General features: G+C 39.6%; 1 protein-coding gene and 1 non-coding gene across 2 annotated transcripts in view; both read left to right on the forward strand.

Annotated features, from left to right (window-relative positions):
- ATP8A2 (ATPase phospholipid transporting 8A2) overlaps positions 1-25,417 on the forward strand; it is a 491,575-nt gene that overhangs the window by 226,514 nt on the left and 239,644 nt on the right. The gene's annotated exons all lie outside the window — the stretch shown is intronic.
- Positions 14,735-14,838, forward strand: LOC129504667 (U6 spliceosomal RNA). The gene has a single exon (XR_008663400.1). It is a non-coding gene; the product is annotated as a U6 spliceosomal RNA (small nuclear RNA).

The following is a 25,417-nucleotide window of genomic DNA, read 5'->3' on the forward strand; positions in this document are numbered from 1 at the left end:
CTGGACATGAGAACTTAGTCAGTAGTAAATGATAAAAACGTGTTGTGATGGGAGGAAGGTGGGGAGGCAAAGGGTGTGGGTGTGGGGGGAGAACCCAGAATAGGAAGGAGCAGGGATTTGTGGTGAAGGGTGGGGAGGGGGCCAGGCCTGGAGGGCCCCTCGAATGTGTCTGTGTACCCTAAACACATCTGTTTTTAGCTGGCTTGCTTCTGCTAACAGTTTCTCAATTTACATATGTAAGAACTACAGGCAAAAAGACTGGAATCAAGAAGGCATGCCACTTGGATCCCTGCCAGCTTTTATTTCAAGCTGACAACTTTTTGGATGTAATACAAGATTTATAGTTGTTTGTTTCTCCTAATGAGGTGGCAAGATAAGGCTGCATCTGTTACAGCTGTTCAGCACAGGATATGTGAATATTGGTTTCTTTTTTAGAAAGAAACATAAAAACATAAAACTTTCAAAATCCAAAATAGTGTAAATTAGCGAGCTGGTAATTGGACTAATCTCAAGTAAAAGTCTTTTACCTGGCTGGTGAGTGTGGGAGGGAAAGAGAGATTGACACGTGAAATTGGTGAGTAAAAACTCTCCCTTTCTCTTGAACTTCTGGAGCAGGAGAGTCACATCGTTCATTCAAGGAGGGGAAGAAAATTGTCTGGAGTTCTCTCAGATGTCTGAATGATCCCTTCCTGGTCAGGGCCTGAATGCTGGAGTGCCAGCCCTCCACGGTGCTTGTAAGCCCGGGACTCTGGGCATCTTGGTCATGTGTTAGGGAGGCAATGGGAGCAGCTGCTGCTTACTCATCAGAGGCTTTCACCACATCCCACCTGACTCCTCCTTTACCCTGAATGGAGCTTCTTGACCTTATGCTCTTACTTGCAAGAGAAATTCTTTTCTCCTTCAGTCAAACTGTATTAAAATGGGAACAAAAAGGTTTAAAGAGTGAAACGCATGGCTGTTAACCTTCTTACTCTCTCTCTCTGGGTAAACTGAGAGATGAAAACAGCCTTTATATAGTGTGGAAGGAGGTTTTCTTTTTCTTATTTTCTTTACAATATTTTTTGACCTTGTTCCACTGCAAAATAAGTCCAACTTGGCTTGGAGCAGAGCCCCACAGATGGAAAATAGTAGAGAGACAGTAAATAAAATATAAATGGCAAGGTTACCACTTGTAGCTTGATGTTACTGGGATTGTATGCTGTATCCCATTTTATTTAAGGAGAAATAAACTTCATATTAATGAAGTTGGCAGATGATCCCAAATCAGAGGAGATTTCAAAAACCTGGAAGGACAGAAATATTATAATTATACCTTTAGGAGATTAAAAATATGGGCAGGAAATAACAAAATGAGATACAGCTTGGAAAATGCATACTCATACAACTGGGGAAAAATAATGTGAAATGCAGAATCCAAGTGAATAGAAGAAATGTGTACTAAAATGCCAAAGAATAGCAATCTTTGGAAGTATCCCTGGACCCCCACAATATACTACGGTGGACGGGCCATTAGGGGCCACCTACGTTGCTCATCCTCAATAAAGAGATGGCTTGTTTTGTAGAAAAGATAACCAGCAGTGTTTATTTTGGTTTCCATAATTTTCCCTGTTGAAGAGCTAAGGAGACTAGAAGGCGGTCATTGGTAGAAAGTGACATAACACCAGGGAGGATAGGAATATAACAGCAGAAGTGAGGAAAATCTAAAATGAGACTATGATAGTGAGGTTGATCAAAATAGATGGACCACAAGGAAACCTAAGAGGCAAAATCAGGTTGAAGATCCAAGGGGGAGGCAAGAGAAGTTGTAGATTGCTTCATCACTGGAGCTTGGCAGAGTGGATGGTCATTGTAATACCCACAAGAGGGATTATAGCAAGCAAGTCCAAGTTGACAGGAGAGACAATGAATCTCCTATTTGTTGATTTGTAGAAGCTACAGAGATACTCAACTAAAGGAGTTTCTAGTATACAAATAGATGTTTAGTCCAACTGGATTAATCTATAAGCTAATTTGCTGTGTCAGTGGTTGATATAAAATGTCAATATATCATGTAGACCTTTAGATTTTATCCTAGAAGGCTGAAAAATGTGAGAATCTCAGACACCTTGACAAAACAAGAAAGCCAATCTTTAAGTATTCCTTTTTGTCCATAAGTCTGTACTTATTCACCTGTCTTATAACTATAGTAAATCTATTTTAAAAATCAGACATTTACAACACATAGTTTTTCAAAACTACATAATAAAATAACTTCTTAAGGATAAAATGAGTTCTCATATTTTAGTTTTTCTGAAAAAAGTTTAAAAATCAACTAATTCTAGAAAACCATGGAAATTTGGATGAGTATTAGATATAATTTTAACGTTCTAAGACTGCTGATGAAGTGTGAAGTTGAAATAGATTGTTGCTTAGTGTCTCAAAATAGTGGGAGTGATGGTCTCCCTTGGTAGTACTTAGCAGTTAATGAGCAGAGTATCGAGAATAGGAGTGTCCCTAAGATAGCTGAATCATACACTCAGGCAAAATTTTAGTTCTTAAATTTAAAAGCTTAGAAAAGTTTAATTACTGATTCAACTAAAATGCAACTTCTGTGAAATGCCGGCTCAATGTTGTGACATGTGCAGGAAGGGCACTGGACCCAGGAATCAGGAGAATTGTTTTCTGAGGCTGGATCTGCCCCCTTGGATGTGTGACTCTGACAAGGCTCTGGAGATGCCTGAACCCGAGTCCACCATACCTGAGGGCAGGTACCCGCCTTCATTTCATTATTTGTTGTAAATATTCAAGAGATGTAGATGATTATTGATGGAAATCTCAGCAATCTTTCTTAGAGATATTTCTAAGAGTCAAATTGCTCGATGTGCATATGAGCTATATAAGATGAGGTACATATGTAAAGTACATTGTTAATGTCAGCAATGACTGACCATGTGACCAAAGCCGATAACAAGGAGGGACACATGTGTTTTGTCACCAGATAAGTTGTATGACAAGGTAGGGACTAATTAGGAACCAAGGCTTTGACTTATTTAAGTACCCCCTACTTTTCTTATTGGTGATGAATCTTTGGACAATTATCCTGAGGAATATGCATTGGGACCTCATAACCTGGGTTTTTTAGAGCAGGTGGAATAAGCAGTGGTTTGGAAATGACCTTTTTAAAAGAAGGCCATTGCTCACTTTCTCTGTCTCAAGTAAATGGAATGTGGGGCAATGTGTAGTGCACACAAGAGTTGTAGGGGGGGCTTTCCTGGGAGAGTCAAGTTCCTTTGGGAGGTGGAGGATTTTTGAAGAGGTGGAAGTTCTAGGGGTGTTATGGGTTGAATTGTGTCTCTCATCCAGTAGGACTCCCCTTATATAAAGGGGAAGCTTGAACCCAGATACACAGCAAAAACACTCCAGTAAAGGTGGAGGCAGAAGTTGGGGTAATGTTTCCACAAGCCAAGGAATGCCAAAGATTGCTACCAAACTACCAGGAGCTGAGAGAGAAGCATGGAACAGGTTCTCCCTCACAGTCCTCAAAAGGAGCCTGCCAAGCCCTTGATCTAAGACTTCTAGCCTCCAGAACTGTGAGACAATAAATGTTCCTGTTTTAAGCCAACCAATTTAGGGCATTTTTGTGGTGGTAGCCCTAGGAGATTAATACAAAAGGAGATGCTGTCACAAAGGAGAAATTCTTATAGGATTCTAACAGAGTGGTAGATGGTCAGGTCACAGGAAAGGAAGGAAGCACAGGGAACTCGAAGTAGAGGAGATAACAGGACTTGCTCCCATTGTGGGTGGCCACAAAGTCTGGGAACATTGCTTTGCTTTTACATATGGAATTTACCAGTCACATTTTTCATTTGTAATGGTGGAAGCTGCATCAGGTTTTGGCAGATGTGGGACTGGAAAGGCTTAGAGAAACATCAGACAAATGTGTCTTGAGGTGTCAAGCAGCACCACTGAAAGAGTTCTGCAGTGATTTGTTCTGAAGCTTTCAACAAGTTGATCAATTTCATCCACTTCACCTGTTGCTGAGTTTTTCTGAACCTTAGCAAGAATGCTAATTAGTTATGAAAACCTATATTGATGAATGAGGTGAAGGTCCTTTGAGGAACGTGAACACCATCAGTTAACAGTTGATTTATTCGTTGGTGGAATGTCCTTGGAAAGCATATTGCAGGTTATGAGGGAAGTTTTTGAAACGTTGTAGGATGTAAGTTAATCCTGTGACTACATCTATTACTTATGAAAGAAAAAGTATACGTTATCTTTTAATATAGGAGGAACTTTTAAAAGTCATTAATTATCTTCTTTTATGGCTCTGGTTTAGTAATTTTTATAAACCACCATCCTCCAGTATGTGCCTTGATCCTGGGAGTGGGTAAAGACTGCAGTCCATCCACCCCAAGTATGAATTTTCTCGGGCAATTGCCCAATTCTTTCTGGTTCCTCAGCTTATAAAGTGCTATGAAGGCAGGAGATGTTATTTAGCCCTGAAGCTGGAGGTAGAATATTTTTTTTCATTCTCATCTGTCTTTACCCATAGTAAAATAGATGGTGATACTTGCGTTCACCCTCCTGCTTGCTCTTTCCTGCCTCCGCTCCATGTGTGCATCAGCCAAATATGCAGGTTTGTGGGGTCAGAGATGCTAGTGGGAAATGCATGCTGTACATACAAATGAGATTTGGGACATTTCATTTAGAATGCACTTTCCTTGGTTCTTTTGAAAGGACTAAAATGGAGAAAGGGCAGAGCTTCATTTTTATACACATGGTTTCATATTTTGAGAGTATGAGATCATTTCAGTTCCGTCGGTGATATTAACAATTAGGAAATAATAGCAGGCTGATAATTACACTGAGAATCCAGATGTGAATCCAGCTCAGCTGTGTCCTTATTGTGTGACCTTGGTTAGAAAACTCAAAAGCCACTGTGGTGACAGTAACCGGTCCCAGACAGTACTTGTAATAACACGCTTCTTACAAGGCATGCCGTGAAACTAAAAGTGAGTTCCTCCAGAGGGAAATACTGGAGCGTTCTTATACTTTGGAGAAAAGTATAATGATTTCTGGTTGTATTATATGATTGAGAGGAGTATATGTAGGAGAGCACTAGAGTAAGGGACCCACCTGCTCTGATTTGGCTTTGAAATTGTAGGTATTAGGTGGGAGTATTGATAGTACATAATTCACTTCCCTACTTGTTTTCCTGAGGCTAATGACAAGCCATGTGCCTTATGCTGCAAGCTGATTGATGTCAATGGGAAGTGTCATACTCAGGTGACAGAGAAGCCAGCCTAGAATTTAAAGTAAACTGTACAATTAACTTGTCTTTCTTTATATTCTGTTCCAGTTCTAAAAACCCGATACAAGATGTTGGCATTTGATCTGGCATTATTTTCAGAACTATCTCATGAGCACTTAGAGTATCTCATTTGCTTTAGTCCATCTCTGCTCTGAACTCCATATCTGCCCTGTGACTGAGTGTAGAATTTTCCTGGGGACTAGGGATATGCTGGGGAGTATACATATAGGGGTAAATATGAATTCAGCCAAGATACAGTCAATACAAAAATAGCATAATTTGGTCATATTTAAGGAATGAAATTAATATCGCATGAATGAAATAAGTGTCAGGATTATGCTAATGCTAGTAGAACTTTATTATTTATGCTTTTTAAAAATAAGATGATTTTTAAGCAGATACACACCTACGTTTCATCCTCTAGTTTAGTTTTCTAGGGTTATCGTGTGTGTCTGTGTGTGTGTGTGCACACATGCCAAAAATGGTATTTTATTAAAAGAGAAATAGTGTAAGAATAGATTTCCCTGGGTTTGACAGAATGCTAAATATATGGCTGACTAAATCCTACATTTGTGCCCTATATTGTCTTCACCATACTCTGGATACCTTAGGGGGTGACTTCTCATCCTTCTCCTATGAACCTTTATAAAAATGGCATTCAATACCCACAAGGATCCTCCCTTGCAAAAACTCTTTGGAAAAGACTTTGAAATCCAGATAATGAATTTGTATTCCTTATTTTTCCAGCTGAAATTGGCATGCTCAATAACATTCTCAATGAGCTAATGGTAAAAGCTCACTCAAGACTAAAAACCTAAAAACAAACAAAAACCCCAGTGATAACTAGAAGGGCTTGTGCAGAGCATTCAGGCGGTTGGAATTTGCATACTGAAAGAAACTGCAGAATGGATGACGGGCTTGGGCAACTTTCTTGGTTATTTAACCTGGGAAATAGGAAGGGGGATAGCACACAGGGAAATAAGTAATGAAGCTTTTAAAAGAATTTGAATTTGAACTAGGGCTTTTTACGGTCCCTTTTTTTACATGTAATGATCTCTTTTTTAAGGAAACTATTTGAGGTTACTTTGTATTCTAGAGTAGCACAAATATCTGTGAAATTTCATTGTAGTCAGAAAAAAAAAATTAACCCAGGTTGAGTCGATAATGTACCCGGCTCATTTGTTGGGGATCTGATGATCAGGTACTGAAAGGGAACTTTACCAGCACAATCTCTCTCCTGGACAGATGTTACATATGCCTCCATAACATTTCCTCAATAGCTAAAAATCTGACCTAATATTCCAGCTGAAGAGTGTTTAGAGAGAAGTACTTTTAACACTAAGCTGTATAAACAGGTCAGAGTGAAAGCGTTTTTTTGTTTTTTTTTTTAACAACCAGAGTCAAAATCACTGTGGAGCAATTCATAAGCATTTTTTAATTCTACATTTTGATGTTGTGGTATCATCTACAGCTTTTCTGCCTGTGCTTTCAAAATACCCCTGTGACCAGAACTTCCTAGATAGGATGTCTGGTTCCAGCTGGGGGATCCCAGAGCCCACTGAGGCTCGTGTTCACTCGCACTACAGTCCTTTACTTCCCCTGTAAAATGAGACCCTCCTTCCTTGTGTTTTCTGATCCTACCCAGGAGTCTTCCAAGTATTTTTTTAACAAGGGAAGGTGTTACCATCTTTGAGAGGACTTAGAATTGTGATTTTTGTGTTTCTGTATGTACAGAAGAGATCAGAAATGGGGATCAGTTGAAACATACTTCAACTACGACCCATTTATCCTCTCTATTAGCAGTAATAAGGGATCAGAGCCTATTAGAGCCAGAGTGAGTAGGAAAATATACCTATATGTCTGTGTTCTTTGGGCTCATCTGTCCTCATAAGAGGGAAAGAATTGTGGGAAGGTCAGTAGAAGAGTTGGCTCTCAGGTTTGTATTTCCCAATTTTTGTGGTGTTTGCACATAAAAGTTTTAAAAACATTGAAGGCATTCAATTTTCATTTTTTGGCAGAAGTAGTAAAGGGTATCATAATGTCTTCCACATACCAGAGAACCTTTGCTGAACAATATTTGCCCTTAAGGCTGCTTGTGAAGGAGCCCTTAAGATACAGGGAGATCAGTGTGAAAATAGAGGAGATGAGCCCCAAACATGGAGGGGGAATTCACCACGTAGGGTTGCATTCTACACAGAGGGAATGCTCTGTAAAAAATCCAGCATAGACTAGAGAGGGAGGTAATATGGTGGTAGTGTTTAAAGATTTATCCTTTATATATACTACACCATTTAGTCTTAAAATCCTACAAGGCATGCACCATCATCCCCATTTTATAGATTAGGAAAGGATAGTAGGGAATAGCCCCAAACACACCAGTAAATTCATTAAGATAATATTTAATTACCTAAGAAATGTTCCTTAGGGATCTAAAATTAGAAAATTGTGACTTTTCAGCAAGATGACATTTTTAGCTGGGTTGATTCAGTTATTTTTCTACAAGCATATATAATAAATTAAGTTTTTTTTTACAAACTAAAATAGTTTCTTACAAATACATTCATTGGGTTTTTAAAAAACTGATTCAGAAAATCTGAAGGTTAACTACTAACATATTTGTGGTTCATTCTGATTTGAGAGTCAAGTTTTAAATTCCAGTTAAAAAAATCAAGTAAAGATACATTCGTATTATATTTTGACTCTGTTTTCAAAAACAGTCTGTATAGATATTATTGAACATTGTGAATGGGCTAAATAATTAAGCAAATCTCAGAGAAGGTATTTTTCGATGAAAGGAGGTGTTAAGATTTTTCCCTGTGCTATTCCATGTGGAAGATTTTTCAACAGACTGGTCAGAGTTCCGCCAAACTGTGTTGAGGGTTCTTAAGGACTGACCTGATTTTTCTCCTCACTACACAACTAAATTTTCTTAAGCTTTTGGAACTTTTTTCTGTCTTAAATGTTATATAAACTCTTCAGTTTGATCATTGAATGAAATGTTATGACATTTAAGGGGAAAAAATCCTATAAGCATTAATCAATGTAAGATATTTGTTGCTTTTTCATTCGACCCCAACGAGCTTTCATCGTGACATACACCATCCTGGAGGCATCGTCTGCTTGTTTAATTGTTTAGTACAGAACGTGGTTTGATCTCTTTCTTGTGCTTTCAGTACTGGTAAATTAATCAAAAGAAGTTACTGCTCTGCTGGGCATTAGCATGGGTTTAGATGTTTCTGCTTTAGGGCCTGTTCATCAACGAAAATGCTTTTAAGACCCAAATGGAGAGTAAACAGTCACATTGCGGCTGCTTTGAGGTGAGCCATTACTTGTGACCCGCTTACATTTGGGAAGGGGCCTGTTTGTATTAGCAGCTATGCTGGTTTGGGTTGTAGCATTTTCAAAATGTTTTTTTCTCCTCTTTATTATAATGTTTTTAGCATTCACAAAGAGCCACCCCTACCATCATTACTGCACATGCACACCACAGGCATTTCCATCTCAATATATGGAAATATGGAAATCAAAATGGGGAAAGCCAGTTTGGTCCTATGCCAAAATTTCTATGAAGTTTGAAATCTGAAATACATGGAGGAGAACCAATGTTTGTCATTAGAGGACAATGAACTTATAATGCCAACTAAGAGGTTCTAAGAGCAGTTCTTATCAACAGAAAAGTGTAGTTGGGTTTTTTGTTTCCATTAGATGTTGACACTGTTACTGTCATTGGGACTATTTGTGCCATGCATTGTACTAGGCACCAAGAATACACAAGAAGATAGTCTTTGGTTTCCAGGAATTAGTCCCTTGACGCATAAATGGTCATTTCAGGATGATGAGGTGAGTGTGCTGCTTAAGGGATTAACCGGGGGGGGGGGGCTCCAGAACATAGGGGAGACTGGCTAAGTTAGTTGGTGGGGTTAGGAGAGACCTCCTCTCCCAAGGAGAAAGTGACTTTGAAGCCAGTCTTCAAAATGGAGTAGAAGTTAGCGGAGGGGAGAGATAAAGAGTTGGAGGAGGATTTGTCAGGAGGAAAGGCAGGGCTGTAGGACCATGAGTGGTTAGGGATGGGGCAATTCAGAGAGGCAGAGTCTGGAAAGGAGCCTTGTTAGGCACAGGGTGCTCAGGAAACCTCTTTTTTAAAGAAATGAGTTTGGAGAAATAAAGGGGAAATTATGTGTTTGAATTATTAGTTTACTTTGCAGCCCAAATGTGGAAGAGGCTCAGAAAACCAGAAAATGAAGTTTAGGCATACACAGGAAAACAGACAATTCTAGAGATGGACATAGTGCTCCCCTCAGCGTCCATTACTATTAAGTGTTTTTAGCAGCTTTTTTGAGGTATGATGCATATTCTAAAATGGCACATACTTAATGTGTACAATTTGATGTTTGGACAAATGCGAACACCCATGAAACCATCACCATGGTAAAAATAATGGACATATACCCATAACCTCCTAAAGTGTGATCAGGAAGCCTCTGGAATGGTATCTACTAAGCTTAGGCTTGTTCCTGGAGGAGGACCCTGAGGAATTCAAGAAAGTGCAGTAGGAAGAGTGGCCTTATGAGTAGGGCAAGGCTACAGTGTGGACAGGAGTGGAGACCAACAAACCCATGGTATTTCTTCAGATTTTCTTTAATAATGAAGAGGAAATTAAGACAGTTCTGATCATTACTGAAAAGAATGAATTACTTAAGGTAACTGTGATATTGTCTCTTTCGTTTCTGATCAGTGACATCTAAGTTTACTTTTAAAATAATTATTGATGTGTAAAAAGAGCTCCTCCTCATATATATAGAATTTCTTTTTTGAAACAGTTACCCTGGAGAACCATAGAAGTCCTTTTGGGATTATATTGGCAGTCTGGTGGAGTAATGTAGTAGCAACATAAGGTCTCAAAGGGTATTTAATCAGCTTTTGTTTTTAAGAACTTATTTGCTTTCTCAGTATAATAGCAGTACCTATTTTCAATGTGAAACAGAATAAAAATGAAAGACTAATTCTAAATCCGTTCTTGTCAGAAAAAACTACTTTGAATCATTTTCTCCTGCACTTTTATCTCTGCATGCCCACGTCTATTTAGTGCGTGTCCCACATGGACACCATTGTACGTGCAATCTCTCAGCTTGCTGTCTTCGTTCAACAGTGTACATTGGATATGTGTCCATGGTCCATGGGGACATATTTTAGATCTATGGCATTCTTAGAGGCATTGTACTTATGGATGGTGCTCTTGGGGCTGTCTTAGGTCTGGCAGTTCATCTGCGGATCTGCTTACTTTCTTAGCATAAATTCTCTCTGTTAAATTGCCTATTCAGAAGTTATATATAGTCATATATATGTGCATAGTAGATTAGGGTGCTCATTTACTCACACATCAAGATGTGTATATTTGGTGTATTTAGTTGTTGTTGTTGGTTTTTTGTTGTTGTTGTTGTTGTTGGTGGTGGTGGTGGTGGTGGTGTATTTAGTTTTTTACAAACTCTGTTCAAGCTGTTCCTTTCTCCTGAACGACTCTTGTCTGGTTGACCCACCATCTCCTTCCATTCTCCTCGAACTAGCTCAGAGAAAGATATCTATGGTTTTTGTTTTGTTTTGTTTTTCTGACTCACCACCTTTCAGTGTGTCATTGGCTGCTTGCTTAGGTTCCAGCTGTCTTCATGTAATGTGCAGCTGGTTGGAGTGGTGCATAAATAGGTCTTAGTGCTCTTATGGGAGCACGCAGTACCAGTCACAGCATGTGTAGGAACACTGTGTGAGCAACAGAGCAGGTAAATCTGGGAAGTGGCATCATAAACAGACCTGGATGATGCACATTGGGACTTGCAGACTGAGTGATGACACCCAGGGGCATGGCCCCTTGACTGTCTTTGGCTCCACCCATCCACATGTAGAAAACCATTTTTAGCTTATTCAGCCACCCAGCTCAGTACTGATTCATATGAATGTGGGCCAGACACTTCCTCTTATCCTTAATGAATACAGTGCTCTGCCTTTTAGAGCACTGTGTTAGCTATAAATTTGGAGACTCATTCTAATGGGGAAGGAGTTTCCACAAATTTTGTCTGAGTGCCAGCCATGTGCCAGGTCTTGAGGTGAACATTGGGGTATGTTGCAAATCAACGAATGTGGTGTGCTGACCTTTGTGGGGGGATCACAGAGGAAAAATTATCCTCTGCATGGAGGAGGGATGGTCTCTGTGATGATGTTTCCCAGCTTCTGTCTCAGAGACATGCTGTCATGAGAACCGGCAGCCCTGCAAGACTCACGCAGTAACATTCTGGAGTGAAGCATCTCCCTGACTGTGTGAAGGGTCTCCTTTGCCACTGTGCTTGGTCGCTGGGTGAGAAGAAAAGGAGAAGAGAGGAGGAGGAGAGGAGAGAAAGGAAGAGAAAAGGAAAGGAAAGGAAGAAAAGAAAAGAAAAGAACCACCTGCATCAACACTTAGCTCTCAAAGTTAAAGAAAAGTCTGTTTCCTTAGTTAACATAGCATCTAGAAGAAATAGGGAATGGCTATTTTTGAATTACCATTAAAGTGTATTAAGCCAGCCTTCATGCATACTTTTCTCTCCTTCAGTCACTCAAGGACTTGAAAAAAGAAATTGCTTCCCTTGTAGTCAGCATCACGTGTATATGACTTACTCCAAGAACCATTAGACACACTGCCGATACCTTTTGACTCCATCAAGATTGAGAGCCTCCAGTTTATCACTGTAGTACCTAAAAAGCATTAGGCTAGTGTTACAAATCTAATTTAATTGCCAATGCATTTATATTGGTTAACTAGTATGCTGCAGTCTATGTGGCTGGATTATTTAATATATTTTTCTTTGTTCTATTAATGACCTGGACTTCATTACCTGCCAATAAAGAGTTCCAGAATGTACAAAGAAAGCTGACAAAGAGTATTGGTGGCTTATTAAACTAACTGGCCCTGACCTCTTATCGCTTTACTACTGCTCAGATTATCAGAGAATAAGTCAAACAGAACATGCTCATTGCCATGCTCACTGCCCAGACCCATCAGACCATTATCTTTTCAGGGAGCAGTGGCCTTCTATTTGCTTCTTAGGAAAGTTTCAACTTTAAACATTTCAAATGGAAAAAACTCTGTGATTTTTTTTTTTTTTTTTAGCTTTTACTAATCTGATTGAATGGGCTTACAGCTAGCTTCTTAAAAATCAGCCAAAACAAAAACAAAAACAAAAAATCAGCCAAAACTATCTTTTCAATAATGTTGAGAAATACTTTTCTTTGAGTAAAAATTAATATGTACAATTTTAAAAGAACTTTACCTAGAGGTTTGGAGCTCACATAAAGCCCTAGGTAAGTGAATGTCTCAAAGAATTAGCTGATGTCAAAAAGTAGGCAGAGAAATCATAGCTTTAAATTTTGTGCAGATGAAATATAAACAAGTTCAAATTTTAATTTAATTATTTTGTAATATCATTTGAGAGATAAAGTGCTTTTTAGATTCTATTTTTTTACTATAACAACAGATCATCTGTGATGTGATGCTGACTGAAAATGGTCATCTGTTGGAAGGGCTAGTTCTGTTTTTGACTTATTCATTGGTGTTATTTTACATGGGTAGGCTTGTTTGAAATTTGTCTTCTATCAATTTCTATACCTTTTCTTTGGGAAGAGTAAAATGGATTATAGACTTCCATTTTATTAATTTATCCCTATTGGGTTGTTTTCTGTTTTGTTTCACTTCGAGAGACCAGAGGAAGAGGAAAAACTGTTTCTAGTACATGAATGAGAATCATACTTCCATGTTTGATACTGTTTGAGGGGGGATCATGCTTGTGGTGGTGGTGTTTGTAACGTGTTCTGATAAACAGCTGACATGATTTTACGGTATGAGGGCAGACTAAGCTAATTACACAGTTCTAATTATTCAAAAAAACCCTCTAATATTATTACAACTCCATCTTCAGAGGTAGGCTTTCCCCAGTTTAACTCCCAACTTCACCTAGGGACAAAGCTTCTGAGAATGATGTGTTGACCATTGTTCTCTGTTCCCATTTGCTTGCTGCTCTAAGCCCCTGTGTGCTCCATTTCCCTCCCAGCATCTAGCAGAACTGCTTCTATTATTTCTGCAATGTGATCCGTGGAGGTAAACTTAGCAGTAGCCATTGTGCACTGAGCACTTTGTTGGATGTATGGACAAGTAAAAACTGAAGACGTAATCTTTACCCTGCAATAACGCACACTCTCATTTTGTTTACACACATTCATATTCAGTATATATGAATATTAGTGTGAGTCAGTATGCAATTTAACAGTTTTGGATATAAAGAAATTATGTAAAATTATATGTGAAAACAATCTGATACAGGACTTTAAGGGAGTTGGTGGTAAATTCAAATAGGGACACATGAGCCAAAATGTTCTTTGCTTTTTCTCATCCCACCTCCATCCAGAAATCCTGGGAGGCCCTGAAGCCGGTAACTTAGGGGAGGACCTTACTAGCCAGCACAGGCATGAAACCTGGATGGTGTCCTCAATGGGAGAGGTGATGAAGGGTGGTTGGCATTTAGCCAAGAGTCAGGTAGAAGCTAGATGTGGGGTTTTTTTCCCCATCTTTCAAAATGGTTCCTCACCTTCAGCATTTATTCGGTCTTCATGACTATCATGTGAGGCATGTGGCAGTGGCGAGACCTTCAAGCTAAAAGCAAGAACCTGATCCTTCAGGTAACTTTATGGGGCTCTTAGAGTGCTGGGTGTAGATGATTCCTTGCCTGTGCTGTGTTCCCCAGCCTGGCCTGGCCCAGCGCCTGATTGCTCAGCAGAACTCTGTGAGCTTCTCTAGTGAGTGTTTGTACAGTAGCAGAGTGGCTGAGCAGAGAGACCCTGGGTGAGAGAGCTGCGGTTAGGCACTGTCTTGGCCACTTGTTGGGTTCTTTGACCTTGGGCACACTGTGCCAACCTCTTTGAGCCTAGTTTTCTTGCCCTTGAGTTGGTCAGGATGACACCACTGATTTCTCAGAGTCAAAATGAGAATTAAATTAGCTGGTGCATGAGGGGTGCTTACCTCGGTTACTGATGAATAGGTAATGTGTGTTAAATCAGCACTTGCTGCTGCTGCTCCTTTATTATTATGTATTATTATTATTATTATTATTTATTATATTTATTACTTTATTTTTATTATTTTATTTTATATATTATTTATTATTATATATTTATTATTTTATTTTTATTAATAATAATAATAAAAGAATAAAATATTTTTGCTTTCAGCCTAAAAGTATAGGTTTTTTTTTAAGATTTATTTATTTATTCATGAGAAACACAGGCAGAAACATAGGCAGAGGGTTTCCCTCTCCGCAGGGAGCCGATGCAGGACTTGATTCTGGATCCCAGGATCATGACCTGAGCCAAAGGCAGACACTCAACTGCTGAGCCCCCCAGGCATCCCAGAAAGTATAGGTTTTAATGCTTGCTTCGGCAGCACATAGACTAAAATTGGAAAAATACAGAGATTAGCATGGTCCCTGCATAAGGATGATACATAAATTTGTGAGGCATTCCATTTAAAAAAAGAAAAAGCAGTATATTTAGAGCTTAAGAAACATTAGAAATCTTCATTGTTGGTCACAGAGGAGAGAAAACAGAGCCAGGGAGGGTGAGCAGAGGCAAGGATGCCAGTTCTGCCCTATCTGTGGGTTCCTCTCACTTGAGGAATTCGAGCATTCTCCACCATCCCTCTGATCACACGTGGTCATTGTTCCTCTGATCACAAGTGGTCATCACCTGAATTATGTCCTCCCTTCTCCACAGCTCAAACTTGGAGCACACTGAAAACCTGAAATAGAACTAACTCAGGGATGGGGAAGATGAGAACTATTATTTTAAGAAGGGTAGAATTTTCTTAGCAACCCACAGGATCATAAAAGCTTTCCCCCACGTGTAGGTTAGTATCACCTTGGACCACAGGCCACAGAATCTGGGTGTGGGGTGTATGATTGGGGGGCGGGAAGCAAGCTTTCTTGGGCACAGTGCATACTTTTATCACCAGTATGTCCCTGGAGCCCAAAGGAAGGCCTGGCATGCCTTTGTCACTTTGTCTTGGAAACTGGGTCACTCTAAGTGGGTGATAGGTCATTTTGTTATATTGTTTAAAAAATTATGACACCAAGGGTATCACTACTTTAGATTCTTTCTATAGTATATACCAATGCAATTTAATGATGTACTATGCATTCGTGTGTGAGACATAAAAGGAAAAGAGGATATTCACCCTAACTTTGCTATGACACTGCTTTAGCCTTTCCTATCATATTCCCTTAGTTGAGGCTCAGTTTGTTGATGACTCCTATTCTCAACTTGAGGGTGGGTATAATTGCAAGATTTAAGTATTTCTCACCTTCTGCATTGCATTTCTAGACTTTTATGCCTTCTGCATAAAGCTGGGAACCCCTGCTAAAAGTGTTCCTGAAATGTCCCCTTGACTTCTCCGGTTTCTTGGCTGGAACTTTCTTCATTCTAAACTCCCCTCTGGTTGTAGATCTAATCCAAGCAGGCATGTGTGTAGCTAGCTCTGGTCTTGAGCTCCTCTACAAGCTCAGGATTGGGCTCTCTGCCCTGACAGCAGTGTGACCTTGCTCTCTTGACCACTGCATGCCATTCAAGGTGAATGGGGCAGGTGTTGGTAGCACTGACCCCACCTACCAAACCACATAATTGGCAAACTTGATTTTTAGGTGGTGGCTGTTGCTTATAGGAGGTGGTAGCATGGTAAAGGTGGTAGTTAGTATACTAATTGCCTCTGAAAAGTGCAGCTACCAGGTGAACTTGAAGGTTGAGATTTGGGCTTCTCTGAACAGGCATTGTAATGAACAAATACTTTAACCTTTCTTTTTCTTTGATCAAAACTGAAAGATGATCATTATTCATTTAGTATGATAAGTATATTCTTGAACATGAAATACAAACAATTAAAATTAAGAAGGAAAACAAGGAGAGCTATGTTTGAAGTCCAAAACAATCATTGAAAAATTGGTAATTCAACAGACATTTGTTTGTTACCTACCATATTTGATGCTATAGGTTTTAAAGATGAGTAATAGAAATCCCTAAAGCCAGGTAGCTAATAGCCTAATTATGGAGACAGAAATACACAGCCAACCACATTTCAGACCAGACTTTATCCAAAGAAGTGTTACTGTGGTAGTCTTAATCAATTAGAAGAGCAACTTACAAATTAATTAAGCTTGCAATAGATTAAGTTGACTACTCCTATACTTAGCTGTTATCATTAATTTCTCCTGTGGGTAGAGTGTCTTGGGGCTCGTGTTCTCTCCTAACATAGACCTTCATGTGATTGGTCACTGTGCCTATACTCACTCCTTCCTCACCCAGGCCCCAATCCCATCCACCTGATGTCTGTAGATCTTTCTCTGTCACTTTCCAGGACTTTAGCTGATGTATAGAACCAGTAGGAGTCATTTGCGTGTTCTTCTGTGGCAATGGTAGAATGCTGATGCTTCCCCCACCCCCAATAGACTTTATTTTTTAGAACAGTTTTAGGTTCACAGCAAAACTGAGTGGAAGGTACAGAGATTTTTACAACATGCACAGAGCTTCCCCCACTATCAACATCCCCCCATACAGTGGTACATTTGTTACAATCAGTGAACCTACATTGACATATCCTTATCACCCAGAGTCCATAGTTTATATTAGAGTTCACTCTTGGTGTATATTCTATGGGTTTGGACAAATGTACCCCCAGAAAACCATTCTCATTTCCTGCTCTTGAGATCAAGAATTAGCAGCTTATTAAGTACAGGCTCTAGGTTTGAGTAGGAATTTATGATTCTTAGAAGAAGGAGCTTTGTTTGACTTCTCTGCATTTCCACTCAACAAATTCCACTCTTAGATTTTCCAGTTTGAGAGAGTGGGGCACATGGTGTTTGTCACTGCCATCCCTGTGGCTTTTAAGGTTCTTGGTTGCTTGGATTAGGCCTGGAGTAAAAGTCAAGAGGCAGACAGGCTGCCCCACTTTTTCTGGAGTACAGGTAGTTACAGTTTTGCTTATGTATTGGATTGGTAACCAGATGACCTTTGTGACAGGTGAAGGGCAGGTCTAATTAAAATCATTCTATTAAGCATCTTGGTCGTCATTTACTTTCAGTGGTGCATGAGCTCATGATGCTTGGTCCTGAAGGAGCCATAAGCTTGCTCTGAAATGTCAAAACTCAAAGCCTTCTCAGGTTTCATCTTGGTTCTATTTCCTATTCCCACCATCCCCACAGCAGAGGCCAGGCACGCTGTTTGGAAATACTAGTGAAATTTGCAGTGGAGAACAATAAATGTATGTTAACTCCAAGGAAGGCAGACACTCCTGAGAGAGTTTTGGGGGCTTTAATAAAGCATTTCAAGGAAGCAGAGTATCGAATTAATGCTTTTTGTGCTAAAAACATTAAGGTATTTAAATGTGTTATTCTAATCCCTGTTTCAGCCTGGGAACAGAAGGATCTAATATCTTTTATTTAAATCCCAGCCTTCCTAGTCTGGGCCCTTCTTTTCAGCCTAGTACAGGAAGAAACCGACTATAGCCAGTTGACTTCAGTGAATATAAACTCATATGTAATTCACAACATACGACCTATTAAATTTTTACATCAAATGTGGTTGCCCTGATCTTAATATATTCTATATCATTTAGTAGAGATGTTAGATTTTCAGAAGCTAGACTCCTGTCTGAGCGCCACTTTAATTGTTCTGTTTCCTGGACATGCAATAAAATTGTCATGGACACAAGTACAGATGCATAAATTCTGAACCCCCAAGCAGGGGATACTTATTTCAAAGTGAGCCCTTTCTAGTTGTGGAGTAAACTGATCTTGGGCAGACAGGGTGTCCTCCCTTTCTCAGAGAGCCACTCTGAAAGCCTCAGCTGCGCGGGCAGCATTTATGGCCAAAGTGCAGGCAGGATCAGGTTATAAGGTTTTTGTTCAGTGAATAAAGAATATCAAGTTCCCTCACAGCTCACAACAGTATGATGGTTGATCTCTACCTCCTAGGTTGGATAGAAGAGAATGCTCACAGGACAGTGGAGGCAGTCAGCAAATAGTAATTAAGATCAGTGATAAATATATTGCCTCATCTTCAAATCCGTCATTAGGGTTTTACCCCCTTGAAAATTCTTGTTTGTTGAGATGTTTTCTAGATTTTGAAATCAAGATTTAGGGGCCATAAAAAGGTGACTTCAGGTGACTAGAATATCTAATCATAAAATCATTCATATTTAAACTCTGGGTAATGCATCCAACATGAAAGTGTGGAATACTTTGAGTAAGACATTGGCAAGGTTGTTTTTCAAGGCTCGATACTAAAAGATAGGAAAATCAAGACCATATTTTGTGCAATCTGTGTGTGTATGAGTGTGTGTAACACTGAGATAATTAGTGACCCCTTAAGAAAATAGTATTGTTAAATACTGTATGAGTCAAGCAAACCTTTTAAACAACAAGGAAATTATTACTAGTAATTGTTAATATATTGGTATAGTGGCAAATTTATATAAATCATACTTTCAAGAAGCTCTCACATTCTATCCCACTCCCAGCCTGTCTGGCTGCCCCTCCGTTTTCCTCCCCCTTTGTGATAGAGTGTGAAGGAGAGCTCATCTCTTGTTTCTGAAAGTTGAGGTCTCTTCTGGAGTGTGGCAACATTTAACCTTAGTATTTTTTTAAGTGAATTCTTATACCATATTGAAAATAATCTTTATACTTTTAGGATGCTATGGAAATTTTAAGCTTTCTGCAATTTGAATTTAATAGATGCCCAAATATGCATGTTAAATTCTAAAATGACTGTGGAATTACACCACCAAGATATAAAGCAAGATGATGACACAGCTACCTATTTGTCACCTCACCTGGCACAGTCAGACTTGTGACATTGTGCCAGCAACATGTATTCAACCTTCAGTACATCTGGGCTCTTCAGTTACTCAACAGATCTTGTGGCATATTGGCCTGTATTTCTCTAGGATGGTTGGATCATATCAGAGTTCATAGTTATTTCATGCAGATTTGTATCACCAATAATGAGATAGAAGTCCATCATTTTACTCAGCCAGCAAATTAAATGCCTATTCTCCTAGGCACTATGTTGAAAAGTTATTAATAGTACAAAGGTATATAGGTATTCAAGATTGTGATAGAAGGTAATTTTAGACTGAGTTGCCTGTGCAAGAAGCAAATATGTGGTGAGGTGCTTAAATATAAAGACTTTGTTTGGATGATTTGCATCGCCGGACATCTCTGAGTCCATTTGAAAAGACTTGGTAAGCCAGTATGTGTTAAGCTCTCAAAGTACTTATGCAAGATGATATTCAGGGGCTGTTGGCTTATTGTAGTCAAAGCATTAGGATCGAAAGAGGCAGGGGGAAAAAAGTCCAGGCTTATGTAGTAGCCCTTCCCAAGAGAGCCCTATGTGAAGCCAAGGATTGTTGCCTGCTACATGTCATTAAGAGCTGTCACAAAAAGCCTATAATAAGTCTATAATGTTTTTAAGGATATTAGAAAACAGAATCAAGACCACTGGCATATTTGGTTAGGAAGTTTGCAGTGTCCATCCCCAGACCACGGGAATAGTGGGCTGTTTCTAACTCCTTTCCATGGATGATAACTTTAGATCTCACAGAGGCGCATATTGTTTTTATATTGCTTTCATTGTTTCCATCTGTGAACTGAAGAGATCTCTCAGAATTACACACCAATAGCATTGTTCCCGTTTATATGAAAGTTAATGTATTTTTTTTTAAGATTTTGTTTATTTATTCAGGAGAGACACAGAGAGAGAAAGACAGAGAGAGATACAGGCAGAGGGAGAAGCAGACTCCCCTTAGGAAGCCCAGTGCGGGACTCCATCCAGGTTCCCGGGATCACGTCCTGGGCATAAAGCAGACACTCAACTGCTGGGCCACCCAGGTGTCCCAAAGTTAATGTATTTTTAAGTAGAATTATATTTTTTCCTATTCTTCCTATCATTAGAGATATAATTAGTCTTAGAATCATGACTTTGGGAGTTAGTCACCATTTATTGAACATTTGCCATATAAATTGACTGGTTTAGCATTTAGGTTTAGCATGCTAAACCAGATGGGAAAGGAGGGGATGTAGATGGGGAGGGAAACAAGCACATCCCCCATAGTGGGTATAATCATTACACTGGACACATTGAGTTTATTGAAAGAGATGTATCTGCTAAATAATTCTGGGATCAATTCCTGAAACGTTGGTGTCCATGATATTCCTGCTTATGGTCTGTCATCTGTCTGCTCTTTTATGAGGCAGCTTTTTTTAATAAGGTAGTGGAAAGAATGGTAACATCAGTCATGAAGCATTTTGTAGGAAACCTCAACTTTTATATTACCAACAAATGTGGTTTAAACTTTTCAAGGATGGAAAGAAATCCTTCCACAGGAGAACCTCCACAACATCTGAAATTTTGTAGGAAAAGCTGGGGTGGAATAGAACCCTTCACTGCTGAAGCAACCAAAGCCAGAGACACTCATCCCTGAGAGTCTGTATGTTGCTCATTTAGCAACTAGGTGTATGGTGCTACCCTCTCAAACCCATTATCTCATGGGTGATTTTTTTCTCAGTAAGCACTCAGTCTGTTTTTGAGAAGGTGTTCTCCTCCAGCCACAATCCTATGAGGCCGCCTCTTGGTCAGGAACTGAATTTTTTTTAAGTTTTTTTAAAATTTTTATTTATTTATGATAGCTACAGAGAGAGAGAGAGAGGCAGAGACCCAGGCAGAGGGAGAAGCAGGCTCCATGCACCGGGAGCCCGACGTGGGATTCGATCCCGGGTCTCCAGGATCGCGCCCTGGACCAAAGGCAGGCGCCAAACCACTGCGCCACCCAGGGATCACAGGAACTGAATTTTTAAAATAAAACCTGAACCACATCTTCAGTTACATCTTTGTGAGGCATTGAGACACTATCTTTTATGGCTTCTTCACATATAAGATAGCTCCTTTCTATGTGTACATTTTTATGAAGGAGCCCTTGAGTCTACCTGAGAACCACTGAGTGCGTGAGTTTAAATTTCACTTCTTTGTGCCTGTGGATTAGGTACCAATCCAGGTACGTAATTGGGTTTGCCCAGACACACCCTTCTGCCACCCCCTCTCCCCTGCAACCTCCCATCTGCCACTCTGCTCTAGGGACTGTCCCAAGCTGCCAACATGATCTGCTTTTGTAGCTAAGGCCTATGGTAAGATGCAGTAAGACTGAGACATGAGATTAAATTTGAGAGTCACATATTTTGGGTCAGAGCACAGGGATAGAATGTTCCTGAAGGGTAAACTGTCCAGGAGGCCTGGACAACTGGCCCTGCGTCAATGCACTAAATGCGTCTAAGGAAAGAACATAGAGTCGGAGTAGGTGTTGGTCAGTTACAGAAGCACTTATTAAACAAATACGTAGGAAGTTTAATTGTTTTTAGATTTTATACCTCTATATTAGGTGTTCATATATCTATAAACTAAGATTTTTTAAGATGTTGCAATCTTTGAAACATCTAGGATTATTTACTGCTATGAAAAAGTATATTTTAATTTTTTTAATGAAAGAATCTCTTTCATAAGGATGCTTTCTTTAAGTTAATGGGAAAATGGAAATTTTCATAAATTAAATCATAGGTATTGGTTTCTGTATCATTAAAAAAATAAAAAATATAAATAAATAAATAAACTTACAAAATCCTGTAGACCATATTTTGGTTAGTACTTTCACCCTCTTATGTGGAACACTTAGATTGGAAGACTTTTATTTTATTTTTATTTTTATTTTTTTAAAAGATTTATTTATTTATTCATTCATTCATTCATCATTCATTCATTCATTCATGAGAGACACAGAGAGAGCAAGAGAGAGGCAGAGACACAGGCAGAGGGAGAAGCAGGCTCCATGCTGGAAGCCCGACGTGGGACTCGATCCCAGGTCTCCAGGATCACACCCCGGGCTGAAGGCAGTGCTAAACCACTGCACCACTGGGGCTGCCCCTTATTTTATTTTTTGAAGGATTGTATCATCTGACACACACGCACACACACACACACACACAGTGCACAAGCAGGGGGAGTAACAGGCAGAGGGAGAGGGAGAAGCAGACTCCCTGAGAAGCAGAGAGCCCACTATGTCACTGGATCCCAGGACTCTGGGATCATGACCTGAGCTGGAGGCAAACACTTAACCAACTGAGCCACCCAGCCACCCCTGGAAGATTATTTTAAGTGAAATTCCAACCTTATTTTGTACTTCCTAGATGGGAGTTAAAAGCAAAAAAGAACCTGTATATACAAAGCTTGAAAGAAGGGGATGAGATTCAGTGTTCCTGCTAATTGTTCGATGTCGCTTTATGAAAATTTTGCATGTACCTTGTGCTATAATAAATGTAAGCCTAGCTAATTAAAACATTTGAACAAGAGAGATCTTGTGATCTTGTCCAAGTCAATGTTGACTACTTCAGCGTTGTCCATAGGCAAGCAGCATTGTTAAATGTGCATTTCTGAATCAGAAGCTATATTTTTACAAGTTCTCTAGGTGATTCTGATGCCCACTTAAAATTCGAGACTTATTGATTTAGGCGAATGGTCTTCATACTTCCTTTTCTGTCATAAAGACTTTCTATATGGAATAGAGAAGTTTGAGAGTCCAATTAGTAGAAGTATTTAGTGAATCTGGTTACTGAGTAAGTGTTGTGGCTCTAGTTGAAGTTCTCTTGGATAGCCCTGGGTGGAGTTTCTTATGACTCCCTTGACCGAACTGAGTTTAGTCTACAAATCAGTAATAGAAGTCTACCCCTCTTTGACAAATGAGAGCTCTGAGACGGGAAGGGATTTACTTAAGTTTGCTCACATGACATTGCAAATTAGAATTTAGAAACTTATTCTGAGACTAGGGCTTTTATAGATCAGACAAATTAATGCATGATTGTTAATTCTAGAAAAGTAGTTATCAAAGGTCCTACTTCAGCATTATATTTGAAATAATTTTATTTTATTTTTTTTAATTTTTATTTATTTATGATAGTCACACAGAGAGAGAGAGAGAGAGGCAGAGACACAGGCAGAGGGAGAAGCAGGCTCCATGCACCGGGAGCCCGACGTGGGACTCGATCCCGGGTCTCCAGGATCGCGCCCTGGGCCACAGGCAGGCACCAAACCACTACGCCACCCAGGGATCCCTGAAATAATTTTAGAAAATAAGTTTTAAAATTTCAGGAACACAGGGGTTCCTGAGTGGCTCAATCAGTGAAGTGTCCAATTCTTGGTTTCAGCTCAGGTCATGATCTCGGGGTTGTGAGATCAAGCCCCACGTGGTGCTCTGCTCTCATTGTGGAGCCTACTTAAGATTCTGTCTTTCCCTCAGCTCCCCCATCCCCCATGCTTGGTGTCTCTTTCTTTCTCTCTCAAATAAACAAGTAAATCTTTAAAAAATTTCAGGTACACATATCCCATAAAATTAGATTCTCCAGGACTCTGAATTTTTTCAAGTCTCATGAGGAAAACTTATTTTTTTGTGTTAGAATCTATTGTGTTAGCCAAAAAAGTAGGTAGAATATCTCTCCAGTTGATTAGAGATCTTTGATTTTGTGTTTTTATTCATAAAGCACTAAAACAGGTATTAGAACTGTCCCAAGTGCCTAGCTTAACTCAGATGTGGTCTGGAATTCTTATTTTATAGGGTGAATGTATTATATTCTGGGAATATTTAAGTGTGGCATGTGATTCCAGGTTACAAATTAAGATTAAAAAAGAGCTGGTTTGTGCTTCATGGCAACTTGGCATACTAAAATACTACGTATGGTTGAAGCGTAATGATGCCTATTCAGTTCTGTAGAAATTAGCTGTTGGACATCTGTTTTTGAACCCCTCGTGTGTGCTAGAATTATATTTTCTCAAGGCATCACAGCCGAGGGCATAATAAATCCTTGATGAGAATTTCATGCTTCTAAAATGCTGGGATATGACTCAGTTTATATACCCCAGTCAGGTTCTCTCTTTAGTCTTGCTTTTTGGGAAAAGGCAGCTGTTGGACTTTCAGAGATTTTGCTGCAGCAAGCCATCAGAACCATGACTCGATTTGCCAGAGATTCAAATCCCAGAGTGGTAGATGTATTGAGCATATTTGACTTGCTACTTGCTTGTTGGTTGGCTTATTGCTAAACCCCTTGACAAAATAGCAACATCTTTAACCTCAGAGAAAACCATGGATTTGTTCAGCAGCTTCTCCATTCTACCACCACAGCTCTTCCAACCTCCCATAGCACCATGTTCCCATGGTTGAACTTTCTGTCCTGTGGACTCCCCTCTTGCCCTGTAGACCTCCTGTTGCTCTACATCACTTCAGGCCACCTGATACAGAGACCAGCTTCCTCAATTACTGGGGTGGCATGTGGGCTCTCAAGAAGTCACAGCCGCAGGCTACCCAGTGCTATTTAAGTGTTGGTCTACTATGCCCTGTGATATGTCAGTGGACACAGAATAAGAGTTCAAGATTAAATGGTGGTGAAATTCTGCTTCAGCGCATGAATGATTGTACCTGAAGACTGAGCAATGTAACCAGGGAGAGAAGTGATCAACTCAGAGGTTCCCAGATCCTCTGCATTCACAGTACCCCAGTGTCTCAGTAATTCCTTTGCAAAGCCCCCAGGCCAAGAAATAATATGGAATAGTTTCTGTTAGGAAGGGGAGGTCAAACAATTTAAGAATTATTTATGTCCTAACAACTTAGCAGACATTTGAAACAATAATGCATGTAGCTGGAAAGAAATAATACTTTCTTTCGTCCTTAAATAGCCATTATAACTTGCCAGTGCTATGGTATGTGCACCTGTTGAGCTTTGTACACCTTCTCAAACCTTGGAGTAAGCATGAATGCTGCATCCCTCATTTCCTATTCCACGATGATTTTTCACAAGTTATTTGCTTTTTATCATAGCAGCCATGAAAACTCAGTGTCACAAAGATGTGTCATAAAAAGGAATGTAGTTGGGTGCCTGGGTGGCACAATCAGTTAAGCGTCTGACTCTTCGTTTCAGCTCAGGTCATGATCTCATGGTCATGTGATCGAGCCCTTTTTCCAGGCTCCAT

The sequence above is a fragment of the Nyctereutes procyonoides genome, unplaced genomic scaffold (assembly GCF_905146905.1).
Source record: "Nyctereutes procyonoides isolate TBG_1078 unplaced genomic scaffold, NYPRO_anot_genome, whole genome shotgun sequence".
NCBI classification, from domain to species: domain Eukaryota; kingdom Metazoa; phylum Chordata; class Mammalia; order Carnivora; family Canidae; genus Nyctereutes; species Nyctereutes procyonoides.